Raw genomic sequence first — 5,927 nt, forward strand, 5'->3', positions numbered from 1 at the left:
TACCCTTCACCTCCAAAGGGTAAATGATAACCTAACTTATTTTCTGATGTGGAGGATCCACCTTTGGTGGCAGCCACAGAGCATACGATAAGTAGATATATACAAGTACCCTAAGTTGGCTCTGATACCACTTGTTGGGACAAACCCGGGGCCCAATAGAGCAGGGTCGCAGCAATAGTAAAGCAAAAGTAGAGATAAAATGATAGACACACAGATTTACGTGGTTCGGCACTTGATTGCCTACGTCCACGGGCAAGGATAAAAGAATCTACTATGAGGAGAAAACTCTAGAGTTACAAACTCTTTCTTTTTACAAGGAGAAACTCTCTCTATTTTTTTTCTCTCACTCTTCTATATAAGAAGTTGTTTCTGGGATGAGATTTCCTTAAGGATTTGGAGCCCTATTTATAGTTTTTAGAAAAACACTATGCACAATAAAATATTAATATTTTACTGTAACTGTGGGGTCCGCTCTTTTGTTTTCTTCTCCATTTTCAAAGTTGGTGGCTGCTTTCGGTGTGGTAAGCGCCTAACACCTTCAATCTTCATCTGAAAAAAATATCCCTGTTCTGGCTCTCGTTCCAGTTCGGAATTTTCGGCATCGTAGACATGTTTACGCTTGTTGGACTTATGGAATTCTTTTATAGGGAGGCGCCTTCAGGGATGAGGTCGCTGGCGACTTCTTTTTCGTATCTGGCGCTTTCGATGGGCTATTTTTTGAGTTCGGTGTTTGTGACGGTGGTGGAGGCGGTAACGGGAAGGAAGGCGATCGGTGAGGGGTGGCTTTATGGAAGGGATTTTAATAAGAATCACGTGGATAGGTTCTACTGGTTTCTGGCCGTTTTGAGTTGTGCAAACTTTGGGGTTTATGTTTTGTGTGCTAAGTGGTATAAATATAGAGGAGATGTTGGCAGTGAAGAAGGTGAAGAGGGCGAGGGAGGGAAGCTAGATCAGAATGAGATTAGGCAAGTTTGGTTAAGGGAGAGGAAGTAAGTGAGAAGTGAATTTGAACACTAGTAGAAAATCATGTATTCTAGACGGAATATTCTAGACGGGATTTTTTCCGTCTAGAATGTATTAAACTAGACGGAAAATTTCCGTCTAGAATATTCCGTCTAGAATAAAACATTCTAGACGGAAATTTCCGTCTAGAATAGTATTCTAGACGGTTGTTTTATTTTTATTATTTTTTTTAAAATTTTCGCGTATCCTAGACCGAAATTTCCGTCTAGAATGTATCCTAGACGGAAATTTCCGTCTAGGATACGTGGAAATTTTAAAAAAAATAATAAAGCGTCAAAACCCCAGTCCCCTTCTTATTTTCCCCCCAAATCGAAATTTCAGCGCCTCCCCACCCCCAAATCCTCAACTCCTACTCCTCCCTCCACCGCCTCCCCCTCCTCACCCTCTCCCTCCTCAACCTCACCCCCGACCCCTCCCCCGCTCCTCCTCAGCCCGCCTCGCCGGTCTTCTCTCTCCTTCACATCTCCGACAAAACTCCCGCCGTCCGCCCCTCCCCTTCCCTCCGTCACCACCGTCCAGTACGATGTCTCCGACCCGGCGACGCCCTCTCCAAGCTCTCCCCCTCTCCGACAACCTCGAGTCCAAGCCGTCGGCCGCCACTCCGCGATCCGCTACCCTGGCGCGGCTTTGCCTGCCGCTCCGCAAGCTTCTCCCCCCCTCCAAATCCCACCCAGCCTCCACCAAGAGCCGCCAAGAAACCCTAGATTGTGTCGACGATCTCCAAACGAATCTCCTCAACTTCTTGTCGGCGGCAGAGCCCGGATTCCTCGACGAGCTACTGCCGCTCCAGCGGGCACGTGCTTTCCTCGTGCTCGCCCAATCCGCTTCCTCTCTGTTGGCAGGTATAAAGCCCTAACCCTAGCTCATTGATTATTTTGCTTTCATAAAAATTCTTTTTTCCCTTTTTCTTTGAGCAGCAAGATTGAGGTGTAGTGGAATTCGACCAAATGATCATCCTATCAAAACTGAGATTGTAAGAATTTATCTCGATTTTATCGTCTAATATTTTTGTGGGGTTAGTTGTTTTCTGCTAAGAGATTGATAATTAAGCATATGTGTTTAAATCGTAGGAGAGATTGAGCTTGTGTGAGGGGAAATTGGAGCGATTTGGCAATTGGAACTAAGGTATTCTACTTTTGTTGTTAATTTATCTCATTCAAAAGACGTCTTCTCAGTCTTTTGAGTTTTGACACGGCTCTTCATGAATTTCTTTATATTCCAATGCTTTTCAGTAATTAACATACTGTTGTACTTTTCTCCTTCTTATTGACTCCACAGAAATATGAATGTTCTATGTAGATTAAATAGCTGACGTGTTAATTTTTGTTCTTTTACTAGCTTGAACAACTTGTTGTCGAAAACGTCCTGGCATTTAATGAGGGCTTTTGGATTCGGCTTGCTGCTCGAACGGACACATGCAAATCCGAAGATGATAAAGCATGGTTTTTTACTGGGTTGATAATTTTTCTTATTTAAATTTTCAACTTGTAAAACCATTTGGAAATTTACATTGTATAACATGATATCTTCATCTGAAAATGATATTCTACTTTGCAGAAGGATTATGAGGAATTGGCAGTGTCTATAATGAGCATAGTTGATCGCCTGGTTCACAAAACTAATGTAATGTCCCCTCATATTTAAATGCTAATGAAGTATGGATGCCATTAAGTAGTGACTTTACTAATACTGCTGTAAAGTTTTCTAAACTTTTAAATGCATGAACAACTGTAAAGAAAATACATTGTTTCTTCAATATTTGTTACTTTCACTTGGTAGTTCTGAGTTTGAACCTTATTCAGGGAACCCTACTTTTCTTTCTCTTTTTCCTTTTCTTATATTCGTCACTGTACATTAACCATGATACTTGATCTTTATCGTTTGGTGTATCTACCTACGAGCTGCTTTCAATCCTGATTTCTGGCTAGAAGCAGGTGTGGAAATTGATGCACTTTTTACACTAATGAAATAGAAGCAGTTGTTTCTGCTACTGCTTCAGGTACCAACAGTTAGAAAGAATAATCCAACAATCCAGGCTGATCTTAACATTTTTTTACCATTGTTCTGGTTTTTACTGCTGAAACTATATGTATCAGCATAATGATGAACTTATTTCATTAGAGGCAGCGTTAGAATAGTTTTTACTGCTGAAACTATATGTATCAGCATAATGATGAACTTATTTCATTAGAGGCAGCGTTAGAATAGATCCTCCTTACCCCTTCTTTCTTACAATTGAGGCAGCGTTAGAATAGATCCTCCTTACCCCTTCTTTCTTACAATTTAACAAAGCTTAACCTTATAGCGAATATTCTCTGTCAATGATATGACTAATTATTATTTGGTGTCATCATGAGGGTAAGGCTACTGTCTGGATGTTATACTGTAGTACTTAAAAAAAAACTTTCCTTCCCTTGATTAGCTGTGTGCATTGCTTGTCTATATGAAACATGCCGTTACTTGACTTCTCTACCAATTAATTTGTTTTCATTTTCTTCTTGCATACATAATCGTGCTTCATGTTCTGTATTCATTTCTATCTATTTCAGTTGCAAGAATAGTAGCAGAAATTGTTTTGTGCTATCGATTTTTTTAATTACTTTATCTTTCCCTGGAAAAAGACATGTTTCCTACTATGTCGACATAAATTGAATGTTATACTATAGTTTATCCTCTAACTTGGCCATACCTTCTGTCTTTAGATTTCCTAATAATGTGGCAGAGATATGTTTTCGTGACTTTAAGTTTAAGATTTAGATTTTCTTTCAATTAGAATATGACTTAATTTGCTAAAGTTATGTTTTCTTTGATGCAGGAGAAGATAGAATCTAAAACAGATATACTTAAGGAAATTCTAAACCCAGTAGTCGCTGAAGCTGAAGAAGTTTCATGGCCTCCAAGGGATCCTGAAGCTCTCATATTGATGGAAAAAGTAAATCACTGGTTTGGAATTTATCTAAATCAAGTTGCCTACCTATTTCAACAGTAATACTTACTTTTAATTAATACCTTACATTAGTCCTTAGTTATGTTCATCTCAGTGCAGACTCTTAGTTCAATTCTTACTCTTAAGGAAAAGTTTGAATTATTAATATGAGACCTGGATATACTTCTATTATTAAGCGATAGAGGGTTCAAGATAACATAATAAACATGGAAATTGGGAAATGCTAATATGGATGTGTAGAAGAACTGGAGAACGTAAGTATTAAACTTGTACATCATGTGAGAGTTGGTTTTTGTAGTTGTTGGCAATAATGTCTCAGGTGGCATCATGTGAAGTGATGTTCTATGAGTGCCTTCCAGATGTGTAATAAAGAGTTATGGTGTTCTTAACTGGTCAGGGGTAATTTTACTCCTAAAATAATATGTATAATTTGCAACTGAACAATTTCTATTTTGCTAGTAGGATTTGAATTGAAACTCAAAATCAACACCAGAGGAGAGCTTTAAATTAAGAAGTTTAGAAGTGTTATAGAGACATAATTATCATTAGATGTTTCTTTTCTTTCTGTTGCCTACTATCTCCATATCCTGTACATCAGTCCATTGCAATATAACATTTCTTTTCTACCTGCTAGTGCATTTACCATGTTAGTCAATGCTCGATTAAGTTTCTAATAGTCTTGACATAATTATAAAAGTAAATTGGAGAGGAAGCTCTCGGAGGCAGCAGGGAGAGAGGTGGTTCTTTGGTTCATGGAAGAGAAGGCAGATGACATCACGAAGCAGGTAAAAGAAATTAAACCTATTCAGAGTTCTGCTGATTTTGGGAAGTTGAGAAATGCAAATTTAAGATTATGTAGTTACAAAAGTTTGAAATTATCAGAATGAAAGTAACTTAATATGAACTGAATATTTCTTTAGTTAGATTGGAAATATTTCTATACTCTTGTTGTGTTACATTAACATTGTTTTAACATTACTATGTTTAGTCATTGTGTATATAGACGTGTCTGCGCAAACTCAATGTCAACATAATCAACTAGTGATAGTTTGGCTTGGATGATTTTAAGTTTGTAATGAAGTATATGGACTCTCACACATTGAACACCTCAGGTTTAATGTTTAACTTGTGCTCAATTCTTAACTCCCTAAATTTGATTATTGGAAGTGCTATTAATTAAGTCTCCCAATTAATTCTTAACTTGCTGTGATATTAGTTTTTCAAATCACTGGAATTACTAATAAGATGGGTTAATTCTTAAGTTCGTGTGGTATTAGTCCCTGCTTTGATATTTTCAAATCTGTCAGTTATATAGAACACGTAGCTAATGATTTTCATGTTTCTTGCTATATCATTGTCGTGCTTGCTTATGTGAATGTCTTCTGAAATCTGTTGTCTGGTCATGACCTTTTGAGATCACAATACTTGTTGAGATGCTCTAGTATATGCTTAGTTAACATCATGTTGTTAAGAGGTTTTTTGTATTCTCAGTGAAAACAAACTTATGCAATAAGACTTCCTAGAGCTCTTGTGAACAACTTATGCAATAAAACTTATGCAATATTGTATTCTCAGTTGTAACAGTACTGATCTACTTTAATATTTTTGAGGGAAACTTATATTTTTATTTGGTTTATCAGATAAATACTTGCAATGGTTTTTATTGTGATAGCTTCAAGCCAAACAATGAAACGAGTCCTAAGATGTGGACAGAAAATTGGACTGGCAAAAAAAAAAAAACTACTGTAGCATAGTATCCTAGACGGAAATTTCGTCTAGGATACTCAAATTCCGTCTAGGATGTTTTTTTAAAAATAAAAAATTAAAAAAAAATTAAAAACATCAAATTCCGTCTAGAATGAGTATTCTAGACGGAAATTTCCGTCTAGAATACTCATTCTAGACGGAATTTTTTTCCATCTAGGATAAATTATTCTAGACGGAAATTCCGTCTAGA

General features: G+C 37.3%; 1 long non-coding RNA gene across 2 annotated transcripts; it reads left to right on the forward strand.

Moving 5' to 3' along the window:
• On the forward strand, positions 1,741–5,697 carry LOC109849552. 2 transcript variants are annotated; one of them, XR_002249162.1, is made up of 8 exons: positions 1,741–1,865; positions 1,941–1,996; positions 2,094–2,148; positions 2,362–2,477; positions 2,581–2,646; positions 3,839–3,955; positions 4,668–4,755; positions 5,611–5,697. It is a non-coding gene; the product is annotated as an uncharacterized LOC109849552 (long non-coding RNA). The 2 variants fall into 2 exon arrangements; XR_002249161.1 differs by lacking the exons at positions 4,668–4,755; positions 5,611–5,697 and having other exon boundaries at positions 3,839–4,657.

This window comes from Asparagus officinalis, chromosome 7 (assembly GCF_001876935.1).
Source record: "Asparagus officinalis chromosome 7, Aspof.V1, whole genome shotgun sequence".
Classification (NCBI taxonomy): Eukaryota; Viridiplantae; Streptophyta; class Magnoliopsida; order Asparagales; family Asparagaceae; genus Asparagus; species Asparagus officinalis.